We start from the raw sequence: 23,443 nt of genomic DNA, 5'->3' as shown, positions 1-23,443 counted from the left end.
CCGGGGTAAAGATGGCCTTACAAACTCACAGTCAGAATGTTTCTCTGGCTGTCAGACAAAGTTGTTTTCTAGCCTTGAAAGTTTTACCTGTCACTGTCTTCTCTCCTGCTTTCCTTGCAATAAAACAAGCTGCATGTCTTTCACTGATTCATGTGGGTTTGCTAATACAGAAATAACAGTAAAGGAAACTCGTGAAATTCAAGATAGTGGTGTTCTTTTATTTCCCCCCTCTGGAAAAGTAAGGAGGATTGCTAAACGTGGTGGTTACATCTGTACCTCGCACGTGGGAGGCTGAGGCAGTAGGATCAGGTCTTTGAAGGCACCCTGTGTTATATAATCTGTACCGGCTCCATGTGTCTTGGGAGGTGAGGACTTGTCTCACAAAAAGGAAAAATCAATAAGAACAAAATATTGCCAGAGTGTGTTCTAAAGAGGTATTTCATTTCACTGCCAATGTTTTACTTATTATCAAGGTTGCAAATGTATAAATATTCGATGTGTTGTTTTAATATCAGTTGTATATCTAAATATAGGAATTTAACTTTTAATTTATGCTTCCAATTGACAAAAGTTGCATGCATTTATCATGTGCAATGAGATGCTTTGAAACAAGTATGCTGTGGGATGACTGAGCTGAGCTAATTGGCATAGACATCTCTTCTGTACGGCACATTTTTCTTTCTTTTTAAAAATTAATTAATTAGTTAGTTACTTAATTATATCCCAGTCTGATCATGATCACAGTTTTCCCTCCTTCCCTTCTCTGCTCCCAGTCCCTCTCCCTTCCTCTCTTTCCCCTGTTCCCTCCCACCCCCACCCACTCCTCCTCCTCTTCAGGAAAGGGCAGCTTCCAGTGTATATCAGCCAGTCATGGCAAATCAAGTTACAGTAAGCCTAGTTACCTCCTTTCCTATTAAGACTAAAAGAGACAACCCACATATCACAGAAAAAAAAAAGAATAACTTTTAAAAATGATGTCGCGATAGCCAGTGATCTATACTTACGTTCATTACCTCTCCTTTAAGGCTGAAGACTACTCACAAAAATATTTTCCATGCTCTCTCTCACACAAAGAGATAATTCACACAAAGAGAAAACCAACAAAAGTCCTACTTTTCACCCAGAAGGTGTTCCACGATTGTTAAGGTCCCACTACCATATCAAGTAACTGCTCATTTTCCTGATGTGGGCATTGGCCTACCTGCCCTCTCATACTTCATTTTTCCTCTCCTTCCTCCCATGTTCACAGCTGTGTACTTTACACGGGCCTCCTGACTCGGAAGGAAATGGCCACTGTCAAAGCTGGCCACCAGGATGCAGTGATGAATTCTAAAGACTATGCCAGGAGTTGGGGGAAAAGGACCTCTGTGGTTTTCCCTTCCATGAGGCTGAGATTTGGAGAGAATGTGAAGCCCCAAGCAGCAGCCAACCCTTTCTGAACAAGAGCCTCTTTAACTTAGCCAAGAAGGAAGACCATACAAAATAAACAGAGTGAAAGAAATCATGTCACCATGGATTTGGGGTGTGAATCTCATTAAGTTGTATTGGTCACCAGTGTCCTTCATCCCAGGGCACCTCAGAACAGGTCAACACACCCTCCTTAGGGACATGAGTTTCCCTCTCCCGTTCTTAATCCCACTGCACTTAACTGATAAACCCTCCAGGGGATAAATCATCTGGGCAATTGCAGGTTGGGCTGAAGGGAGTGCATAGGACCCTCCATGCCTATCCACCTCCCACCTGCCAGGCCATCAGTCCCCTGAGACACCTTTCCAAACACTCCTCCGCTAACAAAGGAAGCACAGCTGGCCCCACTCGGATGCAATACCTACCGCCTTTATTACAGAATCGTCTAATCACAACATCCACAACTGGTTTTTCAGAAATTAAACCCTTCTTTTGACTAGAGACTCTTGTGCCAGCCAAAAACACTTGACGAAGACCCAGGGAAGGGGAGAGGGTCATTGTTATTTTCATTCTGAACAAGCAAGAAAAATGAGGAAGGGGGGAGATGAGTCCGTGAGGAGATAATTTGTGTCTTCTATCAGATGTTTCAAAACAAGGGTGATAGCCTAAATTTAACAATTCTTTCAGCACCATGCACCCAGACTAATGAAAACCAAAGTTCAAGGGCTTCTTTCAATTCTGATGAGCAATCCATCCATTTGTAAGGATTTATTGACTAGCTGGGGAATATTTAAAATTTGCATTTCACTTGCCACTTTAGGCTTTTCTTCCCAGAGCATTTAATCTTTTCTCTTGTTCTCGGTTCTTCAAAAGGTCTTGACTTGCTATTCTTAAATGAAATTATCCCTGTCTGCTTCCTCTTCAAGCGAAATGAAACCAACTTTAAATAACTCTGCATTCACAGCTGAGTTTTAAAACTTTTTGAACAGATCTTCTCTCCCAGTCCCTATGTGTTTGGAAGCCACCGAGGGTTTATTTTATCCTGTGCCTGCCCACTCTATTTTAAAGGATCTTGGTCAAGCCCAGGAAATTAGCTGCTGCTGGAATTGTCTCTTTGTCCTGGGGTTACTTGGCATTTGGTGAGGAAAATATTTGAAGTAGCAAAGTCATTCTTCCCCCGGTTCGCTATTCTTTGTCTAATAAAAGCTTTTCCACCGTGAGCAAAGGCAACAGCAACACAAGTCTTCAGTTCTGTCATTCTTACCAGTGAAGGCAGAACCTCTTTGTCTTTGCTGCCAGATTTCACACCCTTCCTTTCTTTGCACGATGGTGGCTCAGCTCATATTCCTTAGGCTCCTTTCCTATCTACCACTGGAACTAATTCAGAAAGGGACCTCAGCAGGACGAGAAGTATAGATGGGACAAATCTCATATTTTTCCTTCTGTTTGGCACTGGCTGCATCTCCATGTGCCCCCGCCCTCCCATCCACCCCCACCCCATAAGCAATTCTGGTTTCTCCTTCAGCTTGTGGCTCTGTGAACACTTCCTTAGGTTAGTCTCCTAGACCTTGGAGTAGATGTCACAGAAGACTCTTTCTGATGCCATTAACCTCTTCATTGTCTACTCCCATCCCCTGCAGGCCTTGTGATCTTCTCGCAGTTCTGGTAACTGGGTCTTACATTAAATTCCTTCCACTGAACCACTTACCATTCATGCTGTCTTGCTACTCACCTCTCACTGGTGCCTAGCTTCATATTGGACCATTTTTTGTTACTCACTTGTCCCACATCATAAACTTCACTGGGTGAAGTAGACATGGTTGGATTCCAGGGCTTTAGATCCCTCAGAAAAAGGCATCACAGAAAACGAACCAACATTTTGCTCTGCCTGAGTTTTCCTTTTCAGGTGTTTGTTTACTTCTTTTAGAATGGCTGAGAAGTCAAATCAGAATTTAAGAAATTTTTTTTAAAGTAGACATAGTGAAAGAATAAGAGAAAAATTTAAGAATTGCACAGAAGGCCATCTTGAAGACATCAGAGACATTTAGTTGAGGTCCAGAATGGCCATTTCTGGGCCTAAGAGGAAGTCGAAAGTAGACCAGTCATCCCAAAACCTGAATCACAATCACCAGACATCTTAATTTCTGATTAAATCAAGGTTGCCTTTCCAAGGTGGTTTGTCAGAGGAAAATTAAATTCTATCTAGAAGAAGAATATAAATCATCCAAGGCCTCTATATTGAAAAAATACAATAAAACCAGATATGATAGCAAAAATGATCAGATGACCAAAAATCAATAAAAGAGGAGAAAGGGAACAGAGCCATAATACAATAAAACTCCAGCTATACAATATAACTCCAGAATTCGAGATTTATCAGGCAGGAATGTTTTTTGGAAACTATAGTTGGCATGTTCAAGAAAATAGGATACATATTTTTAAAAATGTGGCATAAACCAGATTTTACTTTTTAAATTTGCATAGAAATCTGGGATCCTAAATAGTTTTAGTGTATGGATCAAGAGCAATTCGGTTACAGTAGAATCAATGAATAATGAACTGGGAATACAGGTTCAGTGGTAACCGTGCAGATTGAAATGTGAGGCAAATGTATGGAAAAGAGATGAGATGTGGAAGCGGCAGTACGTCTAAATACTTGTAATTACAATCTCAAAAGGGAAGAAGAGACAGAAAGAATAGGGCAGAAAAGACATCTAGAAATCCACAAAAGTTTCCTGGAAACCCTCAAAGCCAAATTTAAGAGGGTTTTAAACTATAAGCTGAATAATGCAAAGACATACAGGCTTAAACTCCTTCCGGTAAAACTGTAACCAAAGTCAAAGTGCAAGTTTCAACAACATCCAGAGGAGAAACAGGCACTTAGTTCAATCCAAGGGAGCAGTAACAACAGCAACACAGACAAGAAGTTGAGCAGAATCCGATTCTACAGTAAAACATGCTAAGCTCGTTCTGTTTTACAAATATTTGTAAGATAGGTAAAAGGGAACTTATTGCCATTAGTTCTGGTTTGTGCCTGAGAGGGGGCTCCTGGCTCTGTGAGCACTTCCTCAGGTTAGTCTCCTAGACCTCGGAGTAGATGTCACTAGAAGTCACTTTCTTCTGTCATTCACATCTCCATTGCCCACCCCATCCTCTGCAGGCTTTGAGATCCCTTAGCAGCTCTGGTAGCTGGGTCTTCCATTAAATTCCTTTCACTGGACTACTTGTCAGTCATTCTGTCTTGCTGCTTGCCTCTGACTGATGCCTCGCATCTTGAACTTTAGATGTGGACAAGAATGGATTTTAGGGAACCCAACCATGAAGAAAAGGGCATCACAGAAATGTGAAATACTGAATCCTACAACATTGAAAATGAGAAGAGAAAAACTGTTGTGCTAAATACTTCATTCATCTGGGAAATTATTTGACAATGAGTGTTCTTTACATAAAAGATTAATACAGGCCTATGTTTCTGAGAGTGTATTTTATTCTATAAGAAATATGACTCATACATTGAATTTTCATCAAATTCGACCACAGGATTGTTCATGATAATACTTCTAAATATTTCAAAATTCTAAAAGTTCTATAGAATGCATTCTCTGATTATAATTGAATCAATGTATATATAAAACGTCCAAATATTTCAATGTTAGTCAATAATATAACAAAAACATTGGGACAAATAATAAAACACAATGAAAGCTTGTAAATATTTATATTTAAGTAGTAAGGAAAGAAAGTATAGTCTATCAAGATTGTGGGATGTAATCAGAGCTGTTTCTAGAGGATTTATTCATAGCTTAAGGTCATACATCAGAAATAAAGACTGAAAGTGAATTACGTGTAACAAAAGATACACCAAAGGATCCAGAAAATAATAATTGGGATGGTGAGATTATTCATCAGGTAAAGTTACTTGAACCCACGCCTGATGATGCGAATGCAATGCTACAGACACTGATGGTAAAGGAGAGAATAGACTCCTGCAGGTTGTCTTCTGACCCCCACAAGTGGCACCACAGCAAGCAAGCATGCACATGTACACATACACTAAATATGAATGTAACTTCTATGACACTCTGTCTTCTCTACATATCATGCCCATTATATCCATGAACGCACACCAAGCCAAATCACTAGCATCGATGGATTCGATGATCTCCAGCCTCCACCCGTTACTGAGGAGGTACAGGTAATTGCTAGGTGCTGAGAGGGGGAGAAGCACAAGTGGCCACTCGTAAACATTCCATGCTCTTGTGGATGGCCCCATACCCATGCAGACACGGGCATCACCGTCTGAATTTAGTGGGTTATTAAAAAAACCAAACAAACACACAAGACATGAATTTTGGTGGCGAGGCAAACAGAACGGTATGGGGAGGTTGGAGGGAAGAAATGAACAGTGAACATGAATATAATTATAATTCACAGCAAAAACGTATGAAACTCTCAAAAGCAAAGAAAATTTAAAAACACAATGATTTTCCACAAGGCCAAAATATAAACCGATAATTGTGTATTTTACAGTCTGTCTATGAGAGAAACATAAACTCATAGTGTACGAATCTAAATTTATCATATATTTCATGAAACTGAGAAAACCTGTTTAGCCTTAAATTTTATACATATTACTTAGCAGTTCCACATCTAGGTATATGTTTAGCAGAACTGTGTATACACCTCTATGGAACCTGACGGTAAATAAGACACAAAAACAATTGTTCTCAGCAGCATTAGCAGTAACAGCTCCAAGGAGGCAGAAACAAAATGAGCAAAAGTAGAGTAAAATAAACTGATTTATGAAACCAATTTGGATATTTCTGATGGTCAAAATGTTGAGTGGAAAAGCCAGCCATGGCAGTATATGGTAAACACTCTCATCCTTGAGAAGTGGGGCAAACTAATGAAATGTAAGTGATTCCAGGCTTGACTGGCCACCAAGTGGCTCTTGCAGCGCTATAGTATCCCATATTGTGACTTTGGGTCTCGTATGGTAAAGCATAAGAGAATAAATATGTCAGGTTTGGCAGGTCATGTGATCACTGAGCAGAAGCAGAATTCTATTCCAGTGCAAGAGCAATCCTGGACAGTGTATTTAAAATGAGCATAACATCAACATATGAACAGTTGAACACAGATTTCATGTAGTTTTCATGTGGATTGATTGAGACATGGTGCTCTATCTAATGTTCTCCAACCCTTTAAAAATCATTAAATCTTTCTTTAAGTTGCAGGCTGGAAAGAAACAGGTCCCGATCTGACCATGACTGAAGTCTATTTCGAGTTGGCCGGTGGTTAAGTGCATGTGTTCACTCTACTGATTTATTAAGCTGCAAACTGAAGATTGGTGTACTTTAATGCTGTATACTGTATTTTAATAAAACCCTTTATTAAAAATACTGAGAAAATCTAGCTGGCCTTGGCTTGACAACACGACTTTAAATATAATGCCAGAGGCAGGATCCTTGAAAGAAAATATTGATAAGATGGACTTTATTAAAATCTAAAACATCTTCTCAGAGAAAATACCTAATAAGGGAACACAAAAGTACCCTCCAGACTGGAAGAAATAGTTTCAAATTCTATTTGATGAAAAGAAATACAGGTCTTATTTGGATGTGGTTGCACATAGCTGTGATTCTAATACTCTGGGGCTAAGGAGGAAAGATCAGGAGCTCAAAGCCAGACTGGAGGCCAGCTCAAAAAAATAATGTTCTTATATATTATGTTTGTATGTTTATATATTTTATATGCTAAATATTTGTGATATGGTATATTTTATTTTTATAACACAAATCTACACAATAAGTATGAAGTGTACCTCAAATATGTATGAAACACTTAAATTTTAAAATATGAATAAAGCAATCCAAATTAAATATGGATAAATGATACAGCGAACAGATAATCAAAAAAAAATAGAGATGGCAAGTTGGTGCAGGAAAATGTGCTCAATATCACATGCCGCTACAGATACTCGAATTTAATAAAGTTACCATTGTAGAGCTGCTAAATTGGCTATATAAGATTAGAAACAGAATGAAGCCCACAAACAAAAGTGATAATACCACAAGCTGAGAACGTATCAAGCAAAGGTACTCTCATTTATTGCTACAAAATGGTAGAGCCACTTTGGAAAACAATTTAGCGATTTCTTAAAAAATTAAGAGTAGCCTTTCTCTGAACTTTCATTTGTTGTCCAGTATAATGTTCCAGGGATAGTTAGACAAATGACTGAGTCTAAACCTGGGGAATGAAACACACAAAGTGAACCTGAGTATCTTACAATATGAGAAAATGCAAGTGTTAAAGTCAAGCAGACAAATTCAAAGACCCTGAAATGGTAACTCTATCACAAGAGAAAGAGCTCAGGACTCAATGCTATGCTCAGTAAAGTAAAGAAATATTGAATAATAACAGTGTATAAAATATGCAAGTATAAATATATATTTAAATGATATTGTTATATAATTAAAACATACACAAAAAACAGGAAAGAAGAATTCTTAAGATTTATGAGCACACTTCACCTTCAAGAAAGGATAGCATTCTTTGAATGTGGGCTTTCCTGTGTGACTCTGAGATTGTGGAAAGCAGAGACTAATGTGGAGAAACCGGAAAGCCAGGATTCCCATCATATGATAGGCATCACAGTCTAGTTTCACAGTCTGACTCCTTCCTTGGTGTGGTCTGAGGTGAATGACAGTTATCTGTGTACTTTCCCTGCCCCAAAGATATAAACTTGGTACATTCATGGGAAATTTATTGCACACATTCCATCTGAAGGAAATTCTATATATAAATGCCATATTCAAAACTATCAAGATCATCCTAAATTCTAAGAAACCATATAGCTTAAAGGAGGCCAAGGAGACAACTATGTCATTCTACCCTGAATGGGATCCTGAAGCAGAGAGGACCCAGAAATTGTAGTATGCCAAAGGCTTTGCTAATGAATAATGTATCCACACCGGTCCATTAGTCCTGACTAATGTATCAGAATACCCAAGTCCTTAACTGAGGAAATGAAGTGTAGGTATGTCTGGTCTAAATCTTCACAGTTTTTCTTAAATCTGAAACTATTCTAATGGTAAACTGAAAAGTCATTGAAAGATTTGCTTGAGACTTCTCTTATTAATAATCAAGTCCCCAAATAAGTTTTAGAAATCTGTTACCGGAGGGCTTGTAGATTGACTTGACTCCAATGTAGCTTCCAGCATTTTTTTTCTCCTCACATATTGGCTTATCTTATCATTTCTTTATGTTGAGAGAGTAAAAGGATGGGCATTGACCTCACTGTGAAAAATCATCTTATGCCATAATGTTGCCTCAGTTATGATTCACTCCTTTTAAATTAAGGTCTTATTATTAAACTCACTTATTATAAGTCATATGGTCCATTGTTGTACTCCAGCGTCCTTCCAGTCCAATCTCTAGTGTGCATTTAGTGTCCACACTCCATATTGGCATGTACTAAAACTGTTTTCAATGCTAGTCTCCTTGTTGCATTCACCTGAAATGTCCCATGGAGGTATCTTGGAGCTTGTTTCTCCCTTCTCTTCTCAGTAGGAAATTGCCTGGGTATCAGAAAAATATCAACTTCACTCTTTTGTTTTTTATGAGATTTCCTTTCTCTCTCTCTCTTCTCTCTCTCTCTCTCTCTCTCTCTCTCTCTCTCTCTCTTCTCTCTCTCTTTCTCTCTCTCTCTTCCCTTCCTTCCTTCCTTCCTTCCTTCCTTCCTTCCTTCCTTCCTTCCTTCTTTCTTTCTTTCTTTCTTTTCCCTTTTTATGTTACATGTTATATAATTGTTAGCTAGTTATAAAGGTGTAGATTTCTGGAATCAGCTGGGCTTTCCAATGCTTGGATAATTAGACTCTTGGGAAGAGCTAACAACCTAGAACCAAACTCAAGAAAGAGAACAAAATGGCATATGTTACAGGAGTCAGGCTCACTGATGAGGAATATCCAATGAAAGATCAGTGACAGAGCCTATATAGAAGACTGATCTCTTCCACTGGGTTATTAGGTTGACATAAGATAGTCTTTATCAAACTGTAGAGTACCAAATCATCAAACTTTTCTTCAAGGAAGGTTAATGGTGCTTTGTTAGTATACCATCCGAAGCCTGGGTTCAGCATGCAGGGAGAAGACTGTGGAGTTAGAGGTATAAAACCAAGAATTGGGAAATAGGAAGCCTGGCCTATTATGGTTTGGGAGCAGTTGTTTAAGGAAATTCACATTGAGTTTGCTCAGCTCTGGGTAAGTAGGGAACACCAAGATATGGAATCCCAAGAATATAATTTTGGTAACTGGAGCTATTCTGGTATACGTACAGGGGTTAGCAATCCCAGCCTATTCAGCAGGATTTCGGTCCAGATTTTAATCTTGATAGAGCCCTGAAGATTAGAGTATAGGTAATAAACAAACAAACAAACAAACAAATAAATACTCCTGTAGCTGTATACGGCTTAAAGTCCCATTGCAGAAAACAAAGCAATAGATGAATGCTTTCTTCTTGTGTATCTCAGATATGGGCAGATATGACACGTTCACTTTCTACAGCAAACAAGCTTGTTCATGCTGAATAAAATGGCAGAGGTATTTTACCACACCCTCCACTCACAACAGGGAAGAGAAACCTCTGAGGAAACCAATTGTTTCTCTCCCTCCTAGTATTCCCCCTGAATCTGCCTCTCACTGTCACCATCTCTAGGAACATTCAGGTTTGATTTACTTTGTCTTTCTTTAAAATTCCCCTCTCTGTCTTTTCTGTTTCAAACTTCCCAAGTGAATGATTGATATAGAGTGTTGCTTTTAAAGAGGCACATGGCACAACCAAGCCATGATGCTTCCGGAACAAATGCTGAGGGGGACCCTTTGTCCATTCTTTGTACGGAGGACCTGTTGGCTCACACATATCCCCTGGAAGGTCCAACTTTCCTTCAAGAGCTGATATGGGATATTTTCTTCAGATTCTATCTACCCAATTGGAGGTCTTCTTTTTTAAGTGTTCCTAGTCCCATATAATGAGGTCATGACAGCTGTGATCAACGTCACATGTGTGAACTAGTAGTTTACACTTGACATTTGACTTCTGGTTTGACTGTTAACGTTAACACAAAAGAGATAAATCAGAGATGATGATCCACGTACTATGAGTTTGTTGCCACTTTCCAATTTTTATTGTCTCAAACAGTGAGTAATTTCTACATCTCTGTGGTGAGTTCAAAGTGAGAGATTATATAAGGTTATATGTGTGTTTAATTATAATAGTGGGTGTACATATTTTTTTGGTAAAAGAAAGCATCATTTTAGTTACTTTCTCATCTTTCAGGCAACTCACATAACAGAAGTATCTTAAGGAAGATGGATATATTTTGGGTCATCATTTCCTGGACTTTAAGAGTATTCTAGTGGAGAAAGTACTGTGGCACAGCATAAGGTTGCTGTTGCCATTATGGTGGCTGACCAGGAGGCAGATATTCAGTCCTGAACCAGAAACAGGTATACAGTTTGGCCATTAATAACACGATTGCTCTTAGGGCTGACGAGGGAGGGGGACTTGATTGGGGGAGGGAAATGGGAGGTGGTGGTGGGGAGGAGGAGGCAGAAATCTTTAATAAATAAATAAATAAATAAATAAAAGAAAAACAAACAAACAAAAAACAAAAAAAGAAAAGAAATGCTACATACTAATAATAAAAAATTGAGAAAATGCAAAAAAAAAATAACATTCATACTTGCATTACCATGGTCCCACATCCTAAAGTCTCTACATTCATTCCTACAAACAACACAATAGGCTGTGATCCAAATGTTTATACATAAGAGCCAATAAGGGATATTTTCCATTCAAAAATTAATATACTTGCTTTTAAAAAGAGCAAAAAATTGTGTGTGCGTGTGTGTGTATGTGTACACACATTGTGACAGATACATGAAGGTCAGACCCAGCCTTGCCCAGTTGTCTTTGCATCCTCCCTGTTTGAAACAGAGTCTCTTAGTGTTTGCCACTGACCATACTGGGATAGTTGGCCCACCAGATTCCAGGAAGTCACCTGTGTCTACATTGCATTTCAGTCCATGGGCTGGGATTCCAGATGTATGGAACCACATCTGTCTTGATATGGGTTTGGCAACCTAAGCTCAGGACCTTGCACTTACATGTCAAGAGCTTTACTCATTGAGTAATCTTCCTGGCCCAATTGTAGATTTATTACACATCTTGACAATATGCCATTCAAAATAAATTTATGTGATCCAGAGAAAAACATGATTTGGTTTTCCTACAAGATTACTGTAATGGACATTATGCTATTTTTTTTGTGATTAATAGGGTGGTATTTATTTAAAGGGGAATAAACTTACAGATCACCGTCCCAGACAACAGCCCTGCATGCTCATTATGCTATTTTGTATAAAACATGTATACTGTGTCTTTTACAGAAGTTTATGTAGAAACCATTTCAGTAAAAAGATACATAAACAGCTAAAAATTCAGCCATATTGCTGTGAGATAAAGTCTCTGGAGAGGGCAGGGTCATTGTAATCCTGAACTGACAACTGTGGTTGCTGGCTTATGACCTTCACAAGATCAAGACAGTAGACACTCTTTAGGGAGAGGGAAAGAGTCATGATTCCTCACTCCTGTTTGAGGAAGTAGTGTCAATTGTTGGCCACTGGAGGAGGAAGTTTTCTTCAGTAGTGTGGCCCAGAGCAGGCTGCCTCAGCTCCAATGAGAGAAAACCTACATAGGGAGAACTTAATAGACTCGGTGGGGAAGGAGGAGGAAAAGAAGGCAGAAGAGGAGTAGAAGAGAGAAAAGTGGAAGAGGACACCAACTTGGGAGGGAGTGTGGGGGCGAGATATCTAAGAAGAACTGATGGGGGAGATAGAGTAGATGTAATCTAAATACATTTTATTCATCTATGAAATTTCCGAAGAATAAATAAAATAAATAAAACACCAAATTTTCATGGAATTTGATCAAAAATCAGAAAAGATGATCAGAAAAACAAAATATACAAAATAAAATTTAATATAACTAAGTAAATATATTCAAGTTCTTAGTTTTCTTTATGTATTTTAATAATGGTGAAAGTAATTTTTAAACAGGTAAATCCTTCAATAAAATTATTCATATTTGTTGTGGAATATTAGTCAAAGATGTGTTACATTTGTTTATGCTGTGGAACATTTGTTTAATGATGCAAAGATGTGCTGCATTCTTTTATGTTGCATTTATTTAACTCTGTGCAACTATGTTACTTTTCCTGTCTAAAATACCTGATTGGTCTAATAGAGAGCAATAGCTAGCAGAAGAGAAGAATAGGTGGGACTGGTATGCAAGGAGAATAAACAGAAGTAAAAGGGAGATCAGGTGGCAGCCACCAAGCTACAAAGCAAGCCACGGTATAAGTAAAGAAAGGTATACAGAATAAAGAAAGACAAAAGCTCAGAGGCAAAAGATAGATGGGATAATTTAAGTTTAAAAAGCTGCCTAGAATCAAACCAAGCTAAGGCTGAGCATTTATAAAAAGAATAAATCTCTAGTGGTGTGATGGGTGATGCATGCCTTTAATCCCAGCACTCCGGAGGCAGAAGCACATGGAGCTCTGTGAGATCAAGGCTAGCCTGATCTACAGAGTGAGTTTCAAGACAGGCTCCAAAGCTACACAGGGAAACCCTGTCTTGAAAAATCAAAAAAGAAAAAGAAGAGAATAAGCCGCCATGTAATTTATTTGGGAGTTGGATGGTAGGTACCCCCAAAGAGTTAAAAGAGCAAAAGAGGTTAGAAAAAATACCTACACATATTTTCTAATATCCCTTTTCTTTGTAGCTACATATTAAGTATAGTTTTACTTTTATGTGTTTATAATTAATAAAATTTTAGTGGCCTTGTAGTAGCCTAAGTAGGTTGTATTTACAGTCATCAAAACACATATACATTTGAATTAAATTGTCAAATGGCACAGACAAAGAAAATTCTGAAAGCTGAATTTAAGGGAACTCCAAAATAGTTACTGTGGTTTTCTTAGCACATGTTCCAAGTCAGGATAGAGTGGGATGAAATAAAGAATTCCCTGACAAACAGAAACTGAGGGGCTTTAACACCAGTGGGTCTGTCTTGCAAGTGATAAAGGGATTCTTAAAATTAAAAAAAAAAAAAGCTATCTAAACAGCAATATGGAAGTACACGAAAACATAAACCCCACTGTCAAAGACAAAAATTGGTCTAAATAAAGAAAATGGACTACTTTAATAGTGACCTATAGATCACGTATAAGCTCAGCACGAACTTAAAAAGACAGAAATATGAAGTGCAGTTTTAACTATAAAAATTTGCTAATGTGTACACATTATAAGAACATTAAAATTCTGACCTTAGTAACAGCAAATGGATAAAGTATAAGATGGAAGTCTTCATAAAACTGAAATTTTCATCAGCTTAAAATAGATGCATAACTATAAGAAATTTTCTGTAAAGAGCATGAAAACCACAAAGAACAAACAAAAGCTGTTGTATAATACAAAGGGGAAAGACTCACACTGTGTTGAAACTAAAATAATTAAATCACAGAAGAAAAGAAAGGAGGAAAAAAACAATGAATAATTAGATAAAAAGATGATGAATTATCCAATGCAGAAAAAGACATAACAATTAAGTTTAAACAGAAGCTGAAGAGATGACTTAGTCAGTAAAGGGCTTGCCATACAAACATGAAAACCTACGTTCAGTTCGCCAGAACCTATGGTAAAAGCTAGATGTGTCTTCTTTTTTCTTTTTTTTCATTTTTTTTAAGTTAACTCATTTCTTTTTTATTTTTATTAATTTTATTGAGCTATACATTTTTATAAACCTTTAATTCTAGTGTAAAGAGGTAGGAATAGGAGTGTCCCTGAGAATCATCAAAGCAGTGAGCTCAGGTTCAGTTAGAGACCCCGTTCCCAAAAATAAGATGGAGAACAGAAGAAAACTGACCTTGATCTCTTGACATACATACACATATGTGTGTCCATATCACATATGCACGTATATATCACATACATTGTGTTCTATAATATACGCATATAATACATAGGCACATTTAAATCATATATATATACACTTGCATATAGGTAAACACATATATACACATATATGTACCTGTGTATTATTTGCATATGTGTGTACCTATGTATTATATGCATCACCCCACACAGGCACATGAACACATATATACTACACACACAACCAAATTTAATACTGTGTACTGAAACATTACAGGAACGACCAACAAGGGTGGAGAGAAAAATAGTCCTTATTGAAAGAGTGAAAGAATTCACTATCAATAAAAAGGTCAATCATCCAGACAGAACATTCAATAAACAGCTGCAAGTGCTAGATGTGCCTCCCAGAGAACAGATGAAAGATACATATTCTCTCTGTGTGTGTCTTTCTCTCTCTCTCTTTCGACATGAAAATATACATAAATATAAATGCCACTACAGAGATACAGCTAAAGGTAATACATGCTAGGTTGTAAATAAGTCTTTTCAGATTTAAGACTATAGAAATTTTATGAAGTGTCTCCTCTGAACATGATAGGAGCACAGAATTCACAATCAATGGAAATTAAACCATAAACTCTTTTTATTTTTTTAAAGAAAACAAACTATCTTTTTTCATTATACATACCAATCCAAGTTCCCACACCCTCCCCTCCTCCCATTTCCTCCACATACCCTCCCACACCAGCCCCATCCAGTCCTCAGAGGGGGTGAGGCTTATTGTTTTGTGAAAGGTCCAAGGTCCTCCTCACTATATCTAGGCTGAGCAAGGTATTCATCAAAAGAGAATAGGTTCTCAAAATGTCAGTACATGTAGTAGGGATAAATCTTGGTGCCACTGCCAGTGGCCCCTCAGTCTGCTCCAACCATGCAGCTGTCAACCACATTCAGAGGAACTAATTTGGTCCTATGCTTGTTCCTTCCCAGTCTGGCTGGACTTGGTGAGCTCCCATTAGCTCAGTAGACTGTTTCAGTATTGGACCCATTACAGTCTTGAATTCTTTGCTCATATTCTCATTCCTCCCACTCTTCAACGTGACTTTGGGAGCTCAGTCGGGTGCTCCAATGTGGGTCTCTCCCTCTATTTCCATCAGTTGGTGAATGTAGGTTCTATGGTGATATTTAAGATATCCATCAGTCTGACTACAGGGCAAGTCAATATCCGGCCCCCTTTCCTCTATTGCTTAGGGTCTTAAATGGGATCATCCTTGTGGATTCCTGGGAAATTCTCTAGATCCAGGTTTCTTGCTCCCTCCCCATAATCCCAATAATGGCTCCCTCAATCAACATATCTCTTTTCTTGCTCTCATCTCTGTCCTTTCTCCTTCTCAACTATCCCATTCCCTCAAGTTCTCCTCATGATGCCCCTTCTCCCCTCCTCTTCTCCTTCCACCCTCCCTTCTCCCCCTACCCCCCTACTCCCAATTTTGTCAGGCGATCTTGTCTGTTTCCAATTTACAGGTGGATCTATGTATTTTTTTTCCTTAGGGTTCACTTTATTACTTAGCTTCTCTAGGATCATGAACTATAGGCTCAATATCCTTTGTTTATAGCTAGTATCCACTTATGAGTGAGTACATACCATATTCATCTTTTTGGGTCTGGGTTACCTCACTCAGGACAGTGTTTTCTATTTCCATCCATTCACATGCAAAATTCAAGCTGTCATTGTTTTTTACTGCTGAGTAGTACTCTAATGTGTAAATGTGCCACATACACAAAACTCATGTCCAAATTGATTAAATACCACAATATGAATCTAACTACACTGAACCTGATAGAAGAGAAAGTGGAAAGTAGTCTTGCATAGGCACAGGAGACTACTTCCTAAATATAATCCCTGTAGCACAGACACTGTGAAGAATAAATAAAATGGACCTTCTCAAACTGAGAAGCTTCTGTAAAGCAAAGGATACAGTCAATAAGACAAAAAGGCAGCCTACTGAATGGGGAAAGATCTTTACCAACCCCACATCAGACAAAGGACTGATCTCCAGAATATATAAAGAACTCAAGAAACTAGGCAACAAAATTCCAAATGAAAAATGGGGTACAGAACTAAACAGAGAATTCTCAACAGAAGAGTCTCAAATGGTCAAAAGATACTTAAGGAAATGTTCAACATCCTTAGCCATCAGGGAAATGCAAATCAAAACAACTCTGAGATACCATCATATACCTGTCAGAATGGCTAAGATCAAAAACACCAATGATAGCTGCTTATGCTGGAGAGGATGTGGAGTAAGGGGAACACCCATCCATTGCTGATGGGAATGCAAGCTTGTACAGTACAACCACTTTGGAAATCAGTATGGCATTTTCTCAAAAAATTGGAAATCAACCTACCTCAGGAATCAGGAACACCACTCTTGGGCATATACTGAAAAGATGTCCAATCATACTACAAAGTCATTTGTTCAACTATGTTCATAGAAGCATTATTTGTAATAGCCAGAACCTGGAAACAACATAGATGCCCCTCAACCGAAAAATTGCTAAAGAAAATGTGGCACATAAACTCTTAAACATAAAGTGGGTTGAAGAAACAAATCAAAAGAAAAATTGGAAAACACCCCAAGCCAAAGTAAACCCAGAACATGCCACAGTTTATGGTGCACAACAATATAATGCTAGGAAAGGTGTTAAAAGTGGCAGAGGTTTATTTATAATTCAGACAACTCTTAAGCAACATACTTTTCACTTTAGTGAACTAAGGAGAGCAGGGAGGGAGACCCAGGGAGAGACAGACACACAGGGAGTCCAGTATTATCAGCATTAATGGAGTGTTCAGAATAATACAAATGACTGAACTAAAGAGAAAAAAAAAACTAGAAAAGTCAGCAAACCTGAGAGTTGGATACTTAAATTTGTACAAAATTTATAAACACTCCATGAACTATAAATAAACTGATCAGACAAAGAAAAAGAAGGAAATGAAAGAAGAAATATTACATACACGACCAATAAAGAAGATCACAAAGCACAAATCTGAACAACTGTTAGTCAGAAATTGGACAGGTTATGAGAAATGAATCTATTCCTAGGCACAGAAGCCTTTGCACATTGTGCAATGGTGTCATGAATCTTACAATTTTCATTCATATACTATTTATAGACAGGTGGTTTCAAGGCAAGATCAGTGACAAACAATTTTGTCAAACATTCTTCTGTCCTCGTTGGCTTCCACATAGAACCTCCTTTCTGTTAGGTGGATGCTAGAAAGGAGACTTTTGAAGTCAGCGTGCATGTTTATGCTGAACTGTGCAATTAGGTATTGTCAAAGCTGTTATTGGGATATCTCCTTGAATCAACGATGGTAAATGAGAACCACAGCTTTTCAACACCGTTGTTAACAATGCTCCCACCGTCTTGAACCTTAGCCACTTTGTTGTGTAATAGTGTCTCCTTCCATCTTAATTTGTGTCACTTTGGTAAAGGATCATCGTGAATATACATACCTTCATGTACTCTTGACTTTCTGTATCTTCTCATATGAAGTGACTGGAAATTTAGGGTCAATGTTTCCTATTGCTTGCCCTTTCAGATTGATTTTGAGATTTTATTGTTATGAAATTGAATCATAGGTTATTTATCTTTTGGATTACTGACAACGGAAATAAATCTGAGATTAGTGTATATAAGACATTTAAGCTATTTGAGGAAGAAATCTACATAAGAAAATGAATACCAATGTGTTTAACAGGATTAGATGTGTACTCACAGTAATAAAGGGAACAACAATGGATTACAAGTATTAGAAACAAAAATCTGTTATAAAATTTGAAAAAGTCAGAAATTTAAATTTCTTCTTTACTATGCCATAATTTATTAATGTTTTTATACTTTGAAAACTGTCTACATTTTAATTAGTCTTTTCTCTATTAACAGAGCAAGTTTGTAATATTCATTTTATAAGAAGTTATTAACATAATTGTATCTTTTTTCTAAGATGGCTAAGCAAAACCATTTCTTTTGTCATGAGTAATTTAGAAATGTGTCATTCAGCTTCACATGTCATTATTACTAGACTAATATGTATTTTTAAGAAGGCTGTGAATGTTGGAAAATTTTGTATCAAAATTTGTATTATGATCTTTGAGATTTCAAAGATAATTAAGTACTTGATAAGTGAATATTCTTAAGCATTCTTTGGCTCAGTGATGAAAAGAAATACTGGTAAATTCTACTCTTTATGACTCGTTTAAAAACAGGAAAAAGTACAATGCCTTTAAAATGATTTGCCCAACGCTGTCAGATGTATTTTTGATAAGATAGTACTTTTATTTGATTCATGTCAGATATTATTGAATCTTTTATATATAATATTACAGGTCAGAAGACCAGAAGCCTTGATGTTTACACAGTAAATTCTTGTTAATATTTCTATACTCACATGGTTTAGTGCTAGATATTCGGTGTCTCCTTCGTGCCCTGGAATGTTCTGTGCCGTGTGTCTTTGCATTGTGCTTCTGAGTGAATTGTCACCAAGCATGGCAAAAGTCGTCCTGGAAGTCATTTCTACCCACAACAGAAACGAACACAAGCATCACACAAGAGGCACTGAGAATGAATTGAGCGTTTTCCACTGGACCCAAACTCTAAACACATCCCTATTTCAATATTTTGCTTCAGAAGATTTTTAAAAAAATGAGACCTCTTCATTGTTACCCAACCTAAGCAATCAAGACCACCTGTAATCAACCATGGTTAAGAAGAAAAGCTTTTGTATTAAATATTTTGCAAGAACAATTTTTCTGTGGGAACACATTACACAGTAAGGCCTTGAAAATCTAGTCAAGCTCTATTCTGTCAGGCCCATCTTAAATCCATCTCTCTCATTTTATCTGTGGCTTGCCTTTTTTACCATTGCATGAACAGATACTTTACATTTTTAAATTAATTCTATTCTCTACACTTAGAAACACAGCATATTGTTTTAGGAAAAATGTAAACATTTTGACATCTATAGATATTGTATACAGTGAAGCTGGCATGGTTATCATCTCATATAGCTATCTATGCTTCAATTATGCACAAGAAAACCTAGATATATTCATTACACAAAAATTCATAAGCGCAATGTGAAACATAATATTCATGGTCACACTCTCTTGGTTTGTTTGTCTTATATGTCTACCATTTAGTTATTTTTTTATGGAACCAATTTTCCTCTTCTTCCCCATTCAGCCCCAGTGGGTTCACCTTTTCAGGCTCTGCCACTAGGACAGGAAGTAAGACATGTGAATGCTTTTTCATGGGAATGGCTGTTTTTTATATTGTGATTATGTGAGACAGAATAGCCTGTACACCAGGCTGGCAGACAAAACTGCCAAGCTCTTGATTCTTCTTCCTCTGCCTTCCAAGTGCCAGCACTACAGACCTGGCCGGGTCCAGACATGTTACCACTTTGTATCTTTTGACTAATGTCCCACTTACTCCCAGCCCACCTTTAAAGGCAATTTTCTTTCTGTAATTTTTAAAGTTTAGACTCACCATAAAACTGATGTCACACAGAATTTTTCTTTCTTAAGTCTGGCTTATTTCACTCAGCATAATGTCTTCAGACTCAGCCTTATTCCAACAAATGGCAAGGTCTGTTTTTTATATACACAGTCTCTTTCTTGCACATACCTATTTCTTTGTACCTTTACCTGAAAATTGATTGCTTTCGTGTCTTAGTTACTGTGAGCATGAACTGTAGATATCTTGGCTGGGTAGTCATTTCCTTTCCTTTGTTAAATATTGGAAAGGTAGACTGCTTCAGAGTAGAGTCATTCTATTTTTAAATACTTATGATAACCCACATTGCTTGAGTGTGGGGGTTTAGAAGAAACAAGGTGACCAGATTCACTGTAGTTTCAAAGCAAAAGTCATTCTGACTTCAAGCTTTTCCTCAAGACTAGAAATGACTTTAATGTGAAGCTCAAATGGAGGTTTTTCTCTTCCTTGTTAGAAAGCCTTGGAGGCAAATGGTCTTGGATGCCCTTTGGTAGGTGTTTATTGATTGTCTAAATAGTGTGAACTAGCAATGTTACCTTACAGTGACATGCCAATGAGACTCTATCTCAGAGAGAACCCTGGGTGTGGTTTTGTTTAATATAGTAGATTCATGTCGCATACCTAGGAAACCAAGGAAGATGTTAAAATAGTTGATTTTGAGAGGACATAAATTGTTAGGACTAAAGGGAATTGTGATTGCTTAAATTTTAGCAGTTTCAGGACTCCAAAGTTTCTATCAATAAGGAGAAAGCTAAGAGTGTATTGAACTACAAAGGGAGGCCATTCCTTATAAAAAAGGAGGAGCCTTTAGAGCAGAGTAAAGAACTGAGAATAACTGACTCTCGGGATAAATTAAGTAGTGCTAAAATAGGGATTCACTCCTGGGGAGGACTGGCTCCCTTAAATAAGTAGTTCTACTGGGAGTTGCCAAAGTCTCTCTCCTCACCGTGTTTCTCCCATCTCTCTCAGTACAGTGGTTAAATGTCCTATACCGCCTGTTGGTCCATAAACTCCTTTCTAGATCTTTGTCTTATTCACTTCCAAACAGGGTACTATCAGAGACCCTTTGATTAAATTAATGTCCAAATGCCCTTTAATCCTCTCTATGCCCACTATAGCACCCCTTTGATATCTTCCCCTAAAACATTAAATATAGGATTGGCTTGTTTGGATGAATGGGAGGTGAATAGGAGACCTCACTGAGAAATAGAACAGTATAACACCTCAAAAACTCGACTTGCAGTTGAGGATGTAGTTAAGTTCATAGAGTGCTCGGCTGGATTTTGCAAAATCCAAGTTCCAATCCCCAGCTTGACATAAAGTGACAGTGTAGATACACCTGCAACCCTGGCACTCAGGAAATCAGAGGGCAAAAGAGGATACAAAATTCAAGATTATCTTCAGCTACATAATAAGTTTAGGGCCAGTTTCAGGTAAATGAGACTCTTAAACCAAAACAAAATCCAAGATTCTTATTGTCATTTTTTGGCATGCATATGTGTGTGGAATGCATGGATGCATGTCTGTGGCACGTATGTGCACGTGTGTGCACATGCAAGCGTGGAAGTATGCATATGGAGACCTGCTCCCCTCTCTCAGAATCTCCCAGTTGGAGCTGGCGGGTGTCAGCTGTTTTAGCTAGCCAGGTTACCCCAGGTTTCCCTGTCTCTATTTGCTGATTTCGGAGTTTGTAGGAGATTGTCATATCTGTTTTGTTTGTATGTGAGATCTAGGGACCCACAAGTACATACACGAATCCTGAGGAGTCCTTACATTTACAGGGTAATCCCTTCATCCGCTCAGCTATTCCTGGAGCTCCCTAGTGGTCTTGCAACTCATTTTTATATTTTCAAAAATATTCCTAAAGTTAATACATGGATCCTTTTTAAAAAGCTTTTAGACGGAGTACCAAGACTCAGCTGGCAATAGAGTATCCTTGATATAATTGTAATTCAAGAACTTTTCAGGTGAAGAGACCATCTGAAAACCACTTACCAACAACATGAATAGCATCTGGAGAGTCATATTTAAATATGAACAAGGCTAGTTAATTTTCTGAATCACCTTTGCATATTGAAGAAATTTTGTTTGCTACAAAAGAGTTTGTATGCATTTCAATTGCCATTAACCAAAAAGTGTCCAAGGCGTGTGTGAAAAGCAATATTTTAGTGGCTATTTCTAAATGGTCTTGCCCTATTTCTCCACAATTAGCAGGCAGCGATACCAAATCACCCACCAAAACTAAACAAACCATATACTAACAAACGAAACGTGTTAGAAATGGTTTGAATAGAAATATAACTATGACGATACAGCTTGGCTGGCATAGTACTTCCCTTGCATGCTTGAGGTCCTGGGTTTGATCCCAAAGACTGGGAGACTACTAGAATTACCAAGTACAATAAATAAATGGACAATAAATTCCCTCACTCTGGCCTACATCTATTTATTTTATACAAAATTGTTCTCTCTCTGTGGGCTAATTAGCAATATGACTGTGCTCGCTGCTGTGGCTGCACACGCCCTAGGCCACATTCATACTGATCCCACTGAGTACTTAACTTTAATTAAGAGCATGAAGACACGATTCTTATTCCATAATCAGGGTTCCTAGCCTCTCTTCTTTCACCCTTAGTGGTGTGTGTGGCGGGTCGGGAGCGGGGCTTAAAAGGACACCCATTCTGTGCAATCTTTCTCATGTTGCTCCATTTTTTAATTTTTGCTAGACATCAAATATCAGTCTGTACTGAATTATATGTGTGGGGGTGTGGGTTGGCAGGGGTCTCCACCTCTCCTGAATACACAAATCTGGGTCACCTCTGTCACGTCTACCATGGCTGGTATGGGATTTGACCTGACTAGGGCATTGAGAGAATGAAGCAGAGGACAAACACAAATGGATAGAAAAGCTTGGACCAGTGAACTGCTCTCTCTAATAGAACGGACTCAGCACCCGAGAAGCTCAGCGTGTTTATTACAAACAGTTGAGTGAACAGACAGGGTTGTTACCTACAGCTAGATTAAGGACACAGGTTTAGCTAATCTCATTCACAGAGGCCTGTCAGGGAGCATCTGCAGACCGTTAGCACCCTGGGGCAGAAAGCTGTGGTGGAGATTTTCTGCACACACTCTCAACATTTCCACTCAGATATGAGGAAGACTTTGTTCTCCCTCTGAGGCTCACCTGGGAAGGGCTTTGCTCCCCTCTGTGTGACCGAGGCATTGAGGATCCCTGACATGACTGTGCCCATGTCAACAGCACACATTCTCTTAGGAATTCACTTGCTCTGGGCTCCTATGCTCCTCACATTCATCCTCTTCCATACCTGAAGCCTCTGCATAGTGACATCCTGTAGCTAAACACGTTCCCGGTGATGTTTGTGCATTGGAAAACAACACTGTTGAAGGCTATTTGAAGCTTTGAAGAACTTTACCTAAACTAGAAGAACTTTACCACAGATTTTTGAATTGATGAAAGTGGGAA

The 23,443-nt window shown here is 38.1% G+C and overlaps 1 non-coding gene across 1 annotated transcript; it reads right to left on the bottom strand.

The window, feature by feature from the left end:
• Positions 1-19,593: 19,593 nt before the first annotated feature.
• On the bottom strand, positions 19,594-19,721 carry LOC130875296 (small nucleolar RNA SNORD22). The gene has a single exon (XR_009057222.1). It is a non-coding gene; the product is annotated as a small nucleolar RNA SNORD22 (small nucleolar RNA).
• Between the last annotated feature and the right edge of the window lie 3,722 nt (positions 19,722-23,443).

The sequence above is a fragment of the Chionomys nivalis genome, chromosome 5 (assembly GCF_950005125.1).
Source record: "Chionomys nivalis chromosome 5, mChiNiv1.1, whole genome shotgun sequence".
Classification (NCBI taxonomy): domain Eukaryota; kingdom Metazoa; phylum Chordata; class Mammalia; order Rodentia; family Cricetidae; genus Chionomys; species Chionomys nivalis.
This window is presented reverse-complemented; position numbering and strand designations above follow the sequence as displayed.